This window comes from Castor canadensis, chromosome 12, assembly GCF_047511655.1.
Source record: "Castor canadensis chromosome 12, mCasCan1.hap1v2, whole genome shotgun sequence".
NCBI lineage: Eukaryota > Metazoa > Chordata > Mammalia > Rodentia > Castoridae > Castor > Castor canadensis.
In genome coordinates this window covers 126,053,412-126,069,897 of record NC_133397.1, presented here as the reverse complement: position 1 = coordinate 126,069,897, position 16,486 = coordinate 126,053,412, and the positions used below count along the sequence as shown (strand labels likewise).

Here is a 16,486-nt window from a genome sequence, read left to right as displayed (position 1 = left end):
AGTAGAGTGGGTAGAAGTCACCCTTGTCTAGCGACACATTAAATAAACCTTAGTGAGCCTTCCTTTATGATGTGGGACAAAATAGAAAAGTATGGACCTCACGGTACTTATAATTGGGGCCGGGGTGGAAAAGTGGGTAAAACCAGGTATACAAAGACTCGGAAAAATACGTGTGCATATCGCAAATGTTAATATACAAGTAAAATAGACACTCTCTTGCTTTAGAGGGGTGAAATACGATCTAGAGTATGAAAAAATGAACAAAGCTTCCTGGAATGGGCAATGACAGCACCTTGAAGAATTAGTGGAATTTCAGGAGGCAGGGAGGAGAGAGTCAGAGGAATTGCATGTTATAAGCTAAGATATTGAAACTGTTAGAGAAAGGAACACAGCATGTTTGGAGACCACTTGACTCAGAGATAAATTGTGTGAAAGGAATAATAAAAGCAAGATTGGCAAAAATAGGTTGCAGTAGGATGGTAAAGAGCCTGGAGTATCTAATGGAAGAATTACTTATATTTATTGGTCAAGTAGTATCAGTGATGGCTTGGGAAATAACTCACAGGAGAACCCACTAGCAGTGATATATGAGCAACAGAGAAGGAGAAGCTGGGAGGAGGAGGCTTGCAGTGGTAAGGAGAGGGTCTGGAAGCTGAACTATCATACTGATATTTGAGCTGGAGAAAGACAGGGCTGCCCAAAGTACTCTTGGCTCGTTCCTGATTGATTCCGACTGTCAGACTTCCACACATTTCCTAAGTTGTACCATAGCTTCTCAATGTCATCCATTTCCTAACCCAACAGTCATCCTATTTTCATCATCTCAAGCTCATTGTCCGAAGAGGTTCAGGTTTCTATGCTCTACTTTGAGGATGGGCAGGGTGAGAACAATCCGTTTCTATGTCTTGATAGCTCCTGGGGTCACAGGCAGCCTCTTTAACCTTAATACTTTCTAAGTATGAGTGCTTTGGGGGCATGACAACTATAGGTACAGATGTTTTTCAGGAGGTATAAACTAGAAGATCTACCCACAGCTGTAATCATGGAATCCTGAAAGTGTGACAAATGTCCTGGGATGTAATGCCTGCAGTCTTATGGCTGTGATGCATGACAAGGGAGGCTCTTCAATGTCAGAGGTTTCTGTCTCTGGAGCCCTGGTACATCCCTCCACTGCCCGTGAGCCTCTGTTCTGTGCATACGTACAGGTGTGTGCATGCACACATGTGTGTGTGTATGCGTGTGTGTTTGTGCATGTGTGTCTTATGTACATATTTCTTTGGGGCATTTGCTCTGAAGTCAGCATCAAACTGGCAAGAATTCCATATTGTATAGACAATACTCACATATGCCTTGTTAAACTAAACACATATCTTCTGTGTAGCACTAGTATACTTTCATTTATCTCTTAATTTCTTTAGATTTCCATCTACTGGCCCAAATTCTCACTTTATTTATCAATTCTGATGATGAATTCTAAGAATTATTTTAATTACAGATCTGTTTGATTTTGTTCTGAATAGGGGAGGCATTTTGATATCTCTTCCTTTACAGAGCTAAAGAATATTTATCTTCGAAATGGATAGGATAATCTCATGACTTACTAAATATTGGGAGATATTGACTGTAGAATTCCTGGCAATATCTGGTTTTAACTAAAATGAAATGCCACAATAATGGTGTCCCACATTCTGGTGTCATTACAAAAATCTTTGAATTTCTCTTACTAAATAAGCTGACGTACTTGGTGAAACTTCTAATGGTCCATCTAAAGAAAGAAAATCTCTTACAAAGCATTGCTTGTATCTCCTTCACAAGTGTACCCTTCCTTATATTCTAGATATTTGAGTCTGAACTATCAATTAAATTATAAGCTTTGAATAGAAAACAGCTGCATTGCTTTAACTTCGCAGAACTGAGTCTTTAGCATGCTATGGGCTTAATAGATTTTGCTGGACTGGAAAGGCAAGTGTGAATTCTTCACACCCTTGGAGCTCATCTCTGTTGTAAATGCACCAAATGTACATGCACTATGACAAGATGTCAGAAATTAGCAATGTTTTGAGAACTAATATTTATTAAGTGGATGAGATATATGCTGTGATCATAAACTAATATTGTATAAATAATTAAAATGTTGTACATGGAACAGATTGAAAGCTCATATCAGTGCCAAGCTCAAAAATTAAGACTCTCAAGGTGGAGTCAGCAGAGCATTAATCCAAGAGCATGGTGCTTCTGGGAGGGGAGCCTTGTGCAACTGGAAAGGTCACACACCCATGAAGCCAGTTCTGATAATTGTTTCAGTGATGTCTCCAGTTTCACCTCTGCACATTCCCTATATGTTTTCACATGGCAGCATGACAGAGTATCTAAAACAAAGTTTGGATGATGTCATTATCTGTGCAAAATCACTCACCAACTTCCTTTTGCACATTCAATAACATTTTAATTCTTTACAATAGCCACTGCCAACCTTTCTCATCCTGTGTAGTGTCACTTTCTACTTTTTCCTCTAACTTTGGTCATCAGGACTTCCTTCTGTTTATTCTGCACCTTCCCAAATACCATTCCTTCCAAGTGGCTCACCCCAAGTACAAGAAGAGGACACTTCTCATATGTCATAGCTCATTTCCAATGCCCCTCCCTCTGAGAACTCCTTTTTATCTCCTTTTATTTTATCGATTTTACATTTAGTTACATGTGTATACATTGTCTGTGCCACCTTACCTCCACCTCCCTCATCCCTACCCCTCCACCCCCTCACTTCCACGCAGAACCTGTTCCACCCTCTTCTCTGATTTTGTTGAAGAGAAAATATAAGAGATGATAAGAAAGACATATCGTTTTTGCTAGTATGGGATACAGATAGCTATACAGAGAAATTCCTAGCATGGCTTCCATGCACTTGTGTATTACAACCCACACTGGAGAACTGATACTCACGCTAAGTGACTACACATTCCCCCTTAATCTCTTTCTCCTCTTCAAAAGAACTTGCACAAACTATAGCTTTTCTAAAAATTAAAACTGCTGTACTCCAAGAGGCAAGAACCCAATCTATCTTACTCAGCACTGTGTACTAATCCTAAGCACAGTACCTTGCTTATAGTAGCTAGGTGTTTAATAAATCTTGTTGAATGAATGAATAAAGTAATGAATGAAAGCACCACTCAAGTGCTTAATAACATTTTTCACTCTTATTCATCTTCTCATGTAGGTAGAACATAATTTGTAGTTAGGTGTTACGGTGCACACCTGTAAGTGTGTGCACTCAGGAGGCCAGCCTGGGCTACATAGGAAGACTCTCTCTCAAAAAATGTAATTTGTTTGGGCAACCAGAAATATTCCAAAACTCAGGCATCTCTTGAGGGTACTGGGGCTCTCTTCTCCACTCGTCTAGAATAACCATTACTTGATAATATCTATTTCTCTTATACAAAATAGGACCCCAGCTCTAGGTACATTCTCCCATGATCTGCTTTCATGACTTCTAGAGGAGAGAGGCGTGCCCCTTCTATGGCCTCTTGTCCATCTTCTATTCCACTTTGGAAGAAGGAGCTATTACCTTATTTCAAGTAACCATCTTGCTTTTCTTTAGCTTCAGACGAAATTAAAGTTGTTTATAAGAAACCACACATGAATGGAATATGTTGCACCTTCCTGGAATCTGAGAACTTTATACATGGAGATCACTGTCCTTACAATATTCTTTGTATTATGTTCATCTGTTTTTGTTGTTGGTCTGAAAACACTAGAAATATAATTACTTGCTTTGATAAGGTAATAAACTCAATGGAATAAACCTTGCTAGATTTAGGGCTTCTTGTTATGAAATAAGCCACAAAGCTAAGTGGTGTACATATAAAAAATCAATATTGATATCAAACCTAGCTATCTTATGAAAGATCATTACATTATCATAACATTCATCTATGAAATATATTCCTTTTATAACACAAACACTGTAGAAAACATTAAAATATTGTGTATGTTAATATAGCATTTCATTTAAAAGCATATACATATATAGAGAAAGAGAAAATATATATGTATATATATGTCAAAAGAGATCACATCTACATTCTTTATAAGAGTTCAATGAAGTCAGCAGGAGATATTTAATGATCTCTGCTCTGTGGATGAGAAAAGTGAAACTCAGAGGGGTATCAGGTACCATGTAATCAGCTTGTAGAATAGTCAGAATCAGCATCTTCAGATCTAAATTCTTCCCACACTGTTACATGTGTAACAAATGTCACAGATATAAATTTCACTTCAGATTAAAAACATAGTAATAAGAATATTTTCTATTCCATGGAAGAACTTAAAAGCAAAAAAAAAAAATTTTGGAGTAGTACTCCTTGGAATTTGTCTCACACTATTCATTAGGTTCTTTTCTGCCTTTCCCCATAAGAAACAAATATTAAATTAATATTATAGTTATTTAGGAACTAACTTATTCTACCCTGGCTTAATTTGACACAGTATTAATTATTGTGGTTTCTAGGTTTCCCATCAAAATGCACTTAAGAATCTATATTTATCTGGTTTTTCCAGAAAACTCCTTCTGCTACTGCTAACTTTGTAAAGCATTTACTCCATCAGAAGCAGTCTGACACTTCTGGTAGAAAAAATATAGGATGCAATTTTATCCAAAATTTCCAGTGATGTGGCTGATTTATTTTCTGGTCTAAGCCATCTCTAAATAATATTTAAGAGCTTAAGAGCAAAGAATGAACATATTGATGGTTGCATTACATCTAAAAGGATAAGATTTGCAAAGTAAAAGCCAGGATTAAGTTTAGATGTTAAATGCAAAGGTATGACTTTTTTATGATGCCTCCCCTCTGCAAGTAATAGCTAGCTCACAAATAAATACCCAGACATATGCAGACCCAGATACCTAATGTCTATTAGTATGCCTGCTAAATAATGGTATTAATACCAGACGCCATATTTAAGACATTAAGAAACTTGTACAAGGGCTGGTCGCATGGCTCAAGTGGTAGAACACATGCCTAACAAGTGTGAGGCTTTGAGTTCAAGCCTCAGTTCCACCAGAAGAAAATAACATTTACAAATATATATTTTACAAATATCGTGTTCATATAGACACTCATCTGAGACATGAGTGTGCCTGTCATATAGACTGAGAGATCAATATATATCATATAGATAGGATATTAATGTCATGATTCTTTCAAGTTTGCTGCTCTCTGAAGGCTAACATGCTTGGAAAATGGACAAGATTATGTTTACATGGTTGTTTTCCCACTGATAAAGTAGAATTTTAAATATAACTTGTCTTATTTTTATCTGTCCTCAATTTGAGTACATCCTATTAGAAATCCCTTCCCACTGCCCTTCTGCCATGCAGTTAATGATCTGTAAAACACTTAAAAACACTGGAGGAGCTCATTTTTAAAAAGGAACCCTACAGAGAAGCCTTCTTAAATGTGAGAAAATCTCTTGTAATCAGCCATTTATTTATTTGTGCTAGAAGCACTAATTTTCCTATTGTAGAGGTGTAGTTTTAGCAGGGCAAACCATGGTATGTTCTGTAGCTTCACCTGATCATAGTTGATAACCTCTTAACTTTTTTTACACTGTCACTATATACCAAAACTAGTCTGGATCTTAATGAGTTGACTTGCTATGCAGAGAAGCAGGAGTTTGGTGTAGGTGGCAAAAAGAGTAACGGCACACCCACAGTTCCCTCCATCACTGTCACACGCACAAGCAGTGTGGTAACAGGACTGGCATGTGAGTTTAGGTTTGGCTTGGTGACCCTAGAACAAAGCAGAGAGGACAGAGTTAATGTGTCTCGGTAGCTAACAAGGTGGTAGCACTGTACCAGGTAACCTGTGTGTTTTTCCTGTGTTGTGGCAAAAGTGGATTCAGGTAGAGTGGTACAAGAGTGAGCTTTTCTTGGTCTGGTAATGGGGTGGGGAGGAGGCAACCACTGGTTAGTTTTTCTTTGGGGAGATGATTACGTGGCCTGAAATTACTTGGCACCCAGTTGCTTTTGTGATCTGTGGTATGTGCATTAATATTGGGGCATATTTTTATGCCTAATTTCATATTTCCATGTGTTATAAATCTGAACTTAATGTCATTTAAGCTATCCATACTTCTTTTCATCTACCAATCTTTATAACCTGTTGTTTTCTGATTTTGTGTGAAGCCCGAGCCTTTTTTGCTTCTGTGTCCAAATGTTCTAAGTTTTTACCTGAGTCATTAAAAAAAAAGAGCCATTGTCCGCTTCTGCGATTTGTCTCTGGGAGGAGGCCCCAAATTGCATGAGCTGTTTTTACTATCTGAATACATTGAAAGGCTGATTTTACTCTAATTTTTCTTCACCTTCATCCCAGCTCTGGGTCTCCTGATAATACTGCTTTCTAAATTGTGTCTATTAAATGTCTTATTTGGCATTATTATTTCACAGATTCATATCTTACATTTACTCAGGTTTCATTTCATTTCTTCCTCCTTATTTGTAACCTCTTTAGGTTCTTTTGTGCGAGTTATCTTTTTCTGAGAATTGAAAGTCACTCCCAAATTATAGCCATCTATAAATTTCCTTAATGTTCTTTTGACCTCACTGGCCAATGATGTCACTAAATAAGACATAAAAGAGGCTTTTTACACTGAGATTTTATTTTATTATATTATCTCTTCCAGTACTTCTCAAGCTGTAACACATGTATCCATTACTTGGGGATCTTGTTAGAATGCAGACTGGGACTCAGTAGCTCTAGAATTGGGCCCGAGAGTCTGCATTTACAGCAAATTCTAGTACTGCTGATGTTCCTGGTTAGGGTGCCATACTTTGAGCAGCACTGATCTAAAAAACTCCAATTGATGCAACAATAACTTGATTGATGTCAAAGTTTTGAGAAAAATGTCTACATTTTTATTCTTGCAATTTTTTTTGAAATGGTGGTTATTTCAAAAGAATGAATATCTTTGATCTTGGATTACAGAGAGGATCTCACTTTAATATGCCCTAAAAGGGAGACGAGAACTTGGTTTTCCCTTCTTCAGATGCTAGTGTTCTGTTCTTAGATTGGAAGCTGCAGTAACTGGGTTATTTTCAAGCCTTTTTTGATGACATCTTATCTGGTATTTGCCCACATTCAAACACATGTCACCTTTCTGACCACTCAACCTCTTTGGAGAGCCCCTTCCTGCCTTTTCCTTATCGGAAAGACTTATCTACTTATGTGGGATTTCATTCCTCAAATAAGATAGATTTTATTACTGACCTCGAGGTGCATAGATACCTAGTTAGCTTCCTATCATTAAGTCAGCTCTCTATCCATGACAACACAGTCCCTCTCATTTCCATGGTGACCGAATGAAGAAGCAATGATTATAAGTAAGGCATTAGCCAGAACATAGGAAACAGAAAAAAGGAGGCTTGAAATTTCTCCTGACTCAGGAAATATATATTCCATGGTGCAGGTTGGAGTATTGCTTCTGAGATATTTTACTTGCTGTGAAAACTGCCCACACCTCTTGATGGATATATTTTCAGGTTGTACAGGCATTCCCATACCTGTAATATGTGTATAAGCTCTCCTTTTCTGTTGCCACTTTTATTCACCCTTAATGGTACATGGACTTGAACGTGATATGTATTCTAGATATGGCTTGACTTCTGAAGAATAAGAATCTAAAGAATAAGATTCTTTACAATGAGCAATGTTGAATAGGGGCTTCTGAAATAATCAGGCATTGCATATTTGGATTTGACTGCTCAGGGTAACCGTATATATTCTTATTGAAGGGTTGGGTGCTTAAAAATGTTCTACTTCATTCTTCAGTTAACAAAAATGACCCTGAAAAGTACACTGATAGCAAGCAGTATTGCACCAATTATACCCTTCACTGCATTTGATTGTAGGGGTTTTCTCTTTATTAGCTTAAAAGTGAGCAATACCAAGTCCAATTCCCTGGGGCCTTTTGTGCTTCTACAAATCATGTCAAGTTGCTCACAACCAGTGAATTCATTACTCTGATTTAGAGATGGCAGTATATAGGAGCAGAATTTAAAAACAACAGCAAAAAACATTTAAGTTTGCAAATTGTACAAGTTCGCAATCTGAAAAAGTTTTACAACTAGCTGAGTGTTCTCTCCATGAGGATTCTTTGTGTTTCTTTGATGATTTTTGTAGAGTTCCATTTCTGGTAATGAAGGTTTCTCCTGTTTGGCTTTGCTTTCAGATAACTTACCAAGCAAACACAAAAGTCATCAAAGACACTTAAAGTCCAAAAGAAGGCAGAAACTGGAGGGGAGATGACACTGGATGCCCAAGGAAAGGCCCAGGGGTACCAAGCAGTGAGGTTAAAATTCAGAGAGAAACCCAGTATTACTGTTGAGAAGCAAGAGATCATGGCACCAAAGCATCTGGATACTGGAGGGATACCCAGGAAAGCAGGAAGTTACAAAGATGGAGCAATGTATTCTTCCTGTACCCTCCACCCACATCTCTGCTTGGCATCTCTAAAGATAAAACAGCTGCACAGATATTTCAGTTGGCTGCTCACTCCAGAGGGGCTGAGTTTGGAGGTTTGCATTCAGAAAAGTTAACTGTCTGCTAAAACAAAATCAGTCCTGTTAGGTGTCCTGAGTCTCTGTACAAAAGAACCACAGGGACATGTGTGACAGTATCAGAGGGTTTAATAAATGTTGAGTTGGAATCTCAGACAACAGAAATGCTACATCAGGACATAGTGACCAAATGTTTCCCAAATTTGGCAGAACACAAAGTTACAGGTTCAAGAGGCTCAGAGAAGCTTAAGCTGGTTAAATATTAGACACGAGGTTTTGAAGGTTGCCACATTTTGATATTATATATGCGGCAATTTGAGGACTCTGAATATGTAGTAGGTCTGGAGGAAAATATACCAAAGGGAATATAGAAAAATGAGAAAACAAAAGTAAGTCAACATTATATTCTATTCCCTTTAAACCTATTACTAGAATGTTAAATAGGAATATTGTAAGAATGCATTCATCTGTTAGATAACTAAAGACAGGATTGTTCTCTTGCTATGGAACATAAACAAATTCCAAGATTTCGCTTCCTTCCTCCCCTTTGTCCTTCCATTTTTATCCTGCAGATAACAAATGCCACTATACTGAAGAAAAAAATGGCATTTTACCATTTGGGTAAAGAATCGTTGTCATAAATTCATAACATTTTCTGTTTAATTTCTCAACACTGTCTATAGTGTAGGGTGCTGGGATTTCCAAGGTAATTACAGGATAATTTCTATTTAAAAGGCGTGAAATTAAACCCAAAAAGTTATTTTACCCAACATAGGTGATAAAGAACAAAGTGACAACAAAGACAAAGTTCCTCTCATGTTATTAGGGATATTAAGATGAAGTCACTGGGAGGCTGCCCTCGAAATGCAACATGGAATGTTTCCCCTAAGCTTCTCATAATGGAATGTTAGTTACACTTCTCAACTGAACGCTACATCTTTTCTATAAAATGATACGAAGGTTGAAAATGTATGACTCTTTAATGTACCACCTGACCAATGAGAGATTAGAGAGTCCAGTAGGATTTTGAAGGCCAAGTGATGGGGTGTCTGATTCTGAAAGATGAGTTAACTCTTCAAACAGAGGAGAAAGATGGCAAGAGAGTTCCCTTTCTACCAGGCCTTCTCTAGTTCGCAGAGTTTAAAACCAATTACAGTCTCATTGGTCCTTGAATTTTCTCTTACTGTGACTTACTTTGAATATCTGAATTTTAAAGAGGACAGTCCTACCCCTGGAATCAATCAATGGGGACCAGAAAGGGCTCTACCCCCTACAAATTATTTACTTCATCTCTATCACTGGGATTCAATTATGGGATATCTGAATAAAACCCTTATGTTTCTGTTTTCATTTTTTTTTTTCAAAGCCCAGTTCTTAACAAATTTTGACAACAGAATTTCAGACCTGATCACTGTTTGTTCTTAGGTTAATTTTTCAAATAGCTTCAGGATAGCTTCAGTTAACTTGGCAAAAGGCCTTCAAAAGTGAATTAGTGTGTTTAAAACTCGGCCAGTCTCTTCCTTATGTCTACCATAAGCAAACCTTGTTGACTTTTAAGCAGGCATTTAGTACATAGTGGTCTAAATTCTGTCCCGTGTTCCTCTCTTGAACTGGCTGTCTGAAGGCAGGCTGTCTTCGTTCCATATTCCATCCAGTTTAGAAACAACAGCACATAGTGATTTGATAGGCTGAACGACTTCTGGCTCATATTAATTAATTTCTTAAGGAACTTTTCTTTAAATGCAACATCTTTTCTGTAGAGCTGCAAGAATGTCTCAAACTGTTCAATCTTTGCATGCTTATTGTTAGAAGCCTGGAAATTCTGTGGAGGCAAGGCACCATTATTTGGCCATATTGATATCAGTAAAAGAAAGGACAGTACCTATGTTCCCAGATGTTAAGACCTTTGTAATGATAAAGGACCCTCACTTTTGAAATTATCTTTTATGGAGGAGCTGTGGGTAATTCTAAGTCAACAAAGAGCAATATATTTGGGATATATAGAAATAGTCTCCTTCATTTTTTAATTCAACGAGAAGCCTAAACCAGTGTAGTTAAAGCGATTTTCTAAATAAAAAGAAATAGTCTACTACTCATGCCTGCACACGAGTTCTTATGAACAATGTCATAACCCCCATCTAAGATCGCAAGATCTGCTATAACAAAATATCATAGACTAGGTCATTTACAAAAAATAGACATTTGTTTCTCACAGTTCTGGGGCTGAGAATTCCAAGATTAAGGAATCTTTGGTGCTTGCTCTTTGGTGTCTGCTGAAGGTCACTTCACCACTTTCAAGATGACACCTTTTTGCTGCAATAACCAGTGGGTTGAATTCTGTGTCCTCAAATGGTGGAAGGGGCAAGGTACAGAAGAGCAAGACACTGTTAGCTTCAACCTTGAGTCCATTGTAAGAGTGCTAATGACACTCGTGATTTAAGCACCAACCAAAGATCTCAGCTCTTAATAGGTTGCAATGGTGATCAAATTTTGACATGCATTTCAGAGAACTCACTACCATTTAAATTATGTCACCTTGTTTTAGATACAGGATTGAAGGTTCAGCCTTGTGGTATTTACCTGTTTCTGGTCTATAAAACTGGATTCTTTAGTCTTTTGGTGTTATAAAGGCTTGAACTCAGGGCTTCATGCTTGCTGGATAGGTGCTCTACTGCTTGAGCCATGCCACTAGTTTATTTTGGAGATACGCTTTTGCTTTTTTCCCAGGATAGCCTGGACCACAATCATCCTATTTTATGCTTCCTACTATTACTGGATGACAGGCACATGCCAACACATCCACCTTTTCTGCATTGAGATGGGATCTTGCAAAACTGTTTTGCATGGGCTGGCCTTGAATCACAGCTCTCTTAATCTCAACTTCCTGAGTAGCTAGGAATATAGGCGTAAGCCACTGGTACCTGGCTAGAATTGGATTCTTAAAAGTGGCAAGTCAAAATCATAGAGTAAAACTGAGATTTCATACAAATAGGGACAATTAACTTTCCTTCTCAGGTTTTCTTAAGACAACTGATGGTTTATCTTTCTTATCTCCTTAGCCCTTGGCAGGCGACCAACTCCACTGCCTAATCCTCCATACTTCCCCTTCTCTCAGTTCACAGTCACAAACTCTTTCTTGTGCCAGGAACTAGAGTTTGTGTGTTGTGATTCTCCAGACATGAGCCAGAATCCCAGAATTTGACACATGTGCCAATACTTGTGCTTCAAAGTTTAAGAAAGCAGAATTTAATGCAGACTCGGGAATATTGTTTGAGGTTTGAGGAAGTTTTCCTTATTTTATTTCCAATAGCTGATGCTACCACTAATTTTTAAATAGCTTCAGAGAGTATAATTATGTTAGCTTAGGAAACAGGAATGGTTTTATGTAGATCTACAGAAGTATGGAACTATGTGACACATAAGCCTCTTCATGAGCAAATTTACATTCCAAGCTTTTCTGATGGACAATCTTTTTTCCCTTTAAAAGGTGTCTCATGGAAAGTTGACATTTTTCTAAGAGTTTTGTGCAGATTAAAAGTTAAAATCATTTTGGCTACAGGAAGAACACAAAACACCTTTTGTGGAATATTTTCCTCATATTGATATACTCCCTGGACTGACTTAGTGTGCTAGTGTTAGATTTAAAAATTAAAGAGCAAATTACCCCATTCCTGTAAGTTTTCACTTCTTGACACTGTACAGTTCTTGGACATAATTACTTTGAGTCTCTAGAGTAAGATCAGTAAGCAACAAATGAAAGATTCCTGGTAGAAGCAGATAGAACACGGGAAAGACTGCCTAACTGAGACCAGATCATATCAATAGGGAATATGGCGCACTGTATTCTACAAAAGTCTACAGTAAAAGCACATTAACTTGGATGAATTGTGTAAAGAGTTCTTCTGAATTGGTGAAAAGTCTGAATTATAGATTACTGAGAAAGAAATGCATTTTTAGGTACATCCTCTGGAAGGAAGTGCTAACAAAGACTCATTGAATTTAAAATAGCACATTTATTGTTGGTTTTCATATGAATTTTGATAGCACACTTGAAAAGCTGTTAATTATCTTAAGTAGGTTAAACAGTTTCTTGAAATGTGTTTATACTAATAACTCGTTTAGCAAAGTAGGGCTTCTTATAGCACAGAAAGGTATATAATAGTCTCAAATGACTAAACGACTTGCATTTTAAATTAGCTATGGCTAAAATGTATACAATGGAATTTCTTCATTATTAGTCTCTGGAGAACCTTCAGACCTTCCTTTCAGAAGTCCTAGTTACTCTCATTTATAAATCACCAATATATCACTTTAACAAAATATCATACCCTGGTAGAGCAATGTTTTCAAGTCTGAAAGACAGATCTCTATAGTGCATGATAAGCCTAAGTGATTCTTTCAAAGATATATTCACAGATTCTAATTGTGAACCTGAGGGACTCTGAGAGCATGAAGCCTTTTTATAATTGTGAAATTCTCCAAACAGCAGGTTAAGCATTTCTTAGGGAAATAAGATGAGGCTTAATTACCTAATGATAGAACAATAATGTCGCCATTTTGTGAATCAGCCAAAATGGCAGCCCTGCCCTTAAACAAATTCCCCGCGCTCTAAGGCAGCCCCACCCCTACCAGAGATTACAGCACCTTTACTAACTTCCTTACCCTCCCCCTGCTATAAAGGCCACTGCTCTCCCAGGCTCTGGGCTGCGCCATCTTTTCCCTGGCCAGCCTGGCAGTTTGGGCCTGCCATTAAACCTTGCTCTATGGACGTGAGTTTTCTCGTGAGCTTTCTTTGAGAGCGGCGTTTTTCCTAACACCTAACACCTATCTAGCTGTGTAACCACATTAATGGTCTTCTTCCCAGTGCCTCCCAGGCTATTCTAGTCAGCAAGATAATGCCTTCCAGAAAGCTCAGAATGAAGCTGCCAAGAGTTCTTCACTCTCTTGAGAGGACATAGAATGACTCTAGATTTGAGCTGAGATTTCCTGTGGTCTGGGTTCAAATCCCACTTTCTAGCCTTAACACTTCTCATCTGTGAAGCAGGAATATCAGGAAGACCCATTTCTCAATTTGCTCTGGGAATAAGATGATGTGACTGAAGTAAAACATTTAGCCCAATGCATGGTATTAGTATGAGCTAGATGAAAGTTAAAAATTGTTATCGGTTGCCTAGAAATATATCAAAAGAGAAAATTATGTTCATCTGGCAGGAATTATTCTCATTACCTTCTCATCCTTAGCTGTGTGCTTCATTTTAGACAAATCTTGCTTCCCAAGACACATTGCTTACTTTGCCTTTTCCACAGTGAGATATTTTTAACCAAAGAGCTTGATATTTTCTAGATGACCAAATTCAACAGAATTCACGATCTTCCCTCCATGGTGAAACCAATACATGCTCAGATTTCACATTTCCATTGTGTGTGCTGCTTCCTCAAAGATGCTCTTCCAGTTCTCTCAGGACTGGTTTTCTGTTGTTGTTTTGGTACTAGAGATTGAACTCAGGGCCTCATGTTTGCCAGGCAAGCACTCTATCACCATTTTAGCCACATCCCCGGTCCTACTGTTTTTAGTTTATTTTTCAGATAGGGTCTCCACTAACTTACTTAACTTTGCCCAGATTGGCCTCAAACCTGCAATTCTCCTACCTCCACTGCTCATGGAACTGGAGATTTTAATTTAAGCAATTATATATAAAGACAAGGCTTCAATTTCCTCTCAGTGATTTTGGTTCTGCCTTTTCCAGATTGAGATGGCTTTACTTAGTGGAGAAAATCAGAAGCAAAGAAGGAGTTGAGCAATTCTGCCAGCTTTGTGTCACCTGTAGACACTGTATAATTTTACATATACTCTCCAAAGGCCTGGTGTAATCACTACTATATTTATAAGGTAGCTCTGAAAAGTCAGTATTTATGAGGTCACTGTCAACCTTTTTTCTCCACCTTGCATCTACATATCACCATTCTCCTTACATCCTGTCTTGCAGGAAGCATCTAATATTTTTTCCATGGCAAAACACTTGGAGAAAAATCCCCTTAGTATGATTATATGTATACAGATGGCTGTATAATTATTAGATCTTTTGTTTTATGAGTTAGGTTAATTTGGGGAATATTGTCACACTTTCTGCCTTTCTGCTTGTGACAGACTCTTCTCTTCTTATTGAGTTAATCACCTCTGTATCAGGTACATTGTTTTAGTCTGCATTCTATACATACTTTGTATAGTAAATGAAAAACTCAAAAATATTTTCTCCTGGTGACTGGTGATATAGCTTGCTACATACATACATATATATATATATAGCTGCATGTGTATATATGAATAGATATGTGTGTGTGTGTGTGTGTGTGTGTGTAATTGCTGATTGACTTTCTATACTCACTACACTGAGATCTCTTACAGACAGCCTTAGAGCTGTCCATCTCTACCCTTGACCCCTGCCACTGCTCATCTCCTACCACCATTGCCCTGGCATTTCAATACCTTTGAACACTCAACAAATAAATAAGGAGTAGGTAAACATTTAAGTTACTTTTCTGGAAATTTTTCTTTAGTGCAAGAGTGTGAGGACAAGTATCTCTAGGGAACTTCCAGACAGAAACCTTCAGGCATGCATACAGGACGTAGCCAAGCATTACAAAGTTAGGGATAGAGTCCACATACAGATCTAGAATACTTTCAGGTACCATTTGTAGGTCTTCTTTCAGTCCTCTGTAGCCCTGTACACATCACCATGCTTGGGTGAAACACACTGCTTCACCTGCAGTAGTGAGAAGGACACTATTCTTCTTGACTGGTGTATCTAGGGCCGTTCCTACCACTAAGTGAAAATCAGCCAGTTCCTGGTTCCCTGACAACAATGGACACTAAGTGCCCACAGGAAAACTCTTAGTAAAAAGGAGTCTGAAGCTGGGTGCTGGTGGCTCATGCCTATAATCCTAGCTACTCAAGAGGCAGAGATCAGGAGGATTGTGATTCAAAACCAGCCTGGCAAGTTTGTGAGACCCTATCTCGAAAAAAAAGCCTTCACAAAAAAAGGGTTGGTGGAGTGGTTCAAGGTGCAGCCCTGAGTTCAAGCCCCAGCACTGCAAAACAAAAAAGGAGTCTGAATCCCATTCAAGTACCCAACTACTTCCTGGAATGCTGATTCTGTACGAAATGAAGGTGACTTAAGAGAAAGAGGACTCAGCATTTATTTCAATAGTTTGCCTGGACATCCAGCCAGGCATCTACAAACAAGCAACAGGCACTGCAGCTGCCGAAGGGACGCCCCGACCAATGCCAGGAGAATAAGGCATGGGCAGAGGGCGTCTGCAGACCTCAGGAGCAAGCTTCCCCCTTTGTCTGAAGGCTGTCTCTCCACTACTCTTTAGAAGATGTTTATCTTGAACATTTTCAAAGGCATAAATCAGCAAGCCAGGAAGACTAGGCTCATTAAGGTAATTGGTGGGGGAAATGAATGTATATAAATGAGTTTGTGAAGTAATAATCCAAATGGATTTGTTGTAGAAGAGCTAAAAGTCAAGGATTCAACATAAATGGGAAGAACTGAAGGGGTCAGAGTTGGATCCATGACCTTGGCTAATAAACAGGCCATGGTGAGGAACAGCCCTGTTGGCAGGTTGGCAAGGTGACTTGATGTCAGTGGAGGAAAGCAGGGGACCTGTGAAAGTCAAGGTTTATCCTGAGTTCACTGAGTACAGGAGAGCAAGTGCCGTGTTGTTTTCCAAGTAATTAACTGCCACCAGTCACTGGGACGGAAGTGGAAAGCACACAGCCTTGCTCAAGAGTTCATTGAGTCCTCATCTGCTTCTGCCAACAGGGCATCAAATCCTAAGCACTGGAACAAGGAAGCTCTCTGCACAGGGTGACAGGTGGAAGCAGTGAGGCATAGTAGGCAGGCATGCAGGTGCTGTGAGCTCATGGTG

General features: G+C 38.5%; 1 protein-coding gene and 1 long non-coding RNA gene across 4 annotated transcripts in view; both read right to left on the bottom strand.

The window, feature by feature from the left end:
• Dpyd (dihydropyrimidine dehydrogenase) overlaps nucleotides 1-16,486 on the bottom strand; it is a 798,376-nt gene that overhangs the window by 62,801 nt on the left and 719,089 nt on the right. The window lies entirely within an intron of this gene.
• The window catches only part of LOC141414961 (uncharacterized), a 33,734-nt gene continuing 18,944 nt past the window's right edge, over nucleotides 1,697-16,486 (bottom strand). The window contains exon 2 of the long non-coding RNA XR_012439981.1: nucleotides 1,697-16,486. This exon is cut by the window's right edge and continues 16,902 nt beyond it. This is a non-coding gene — a long non-coding RNA (uncharacterized lncRNA).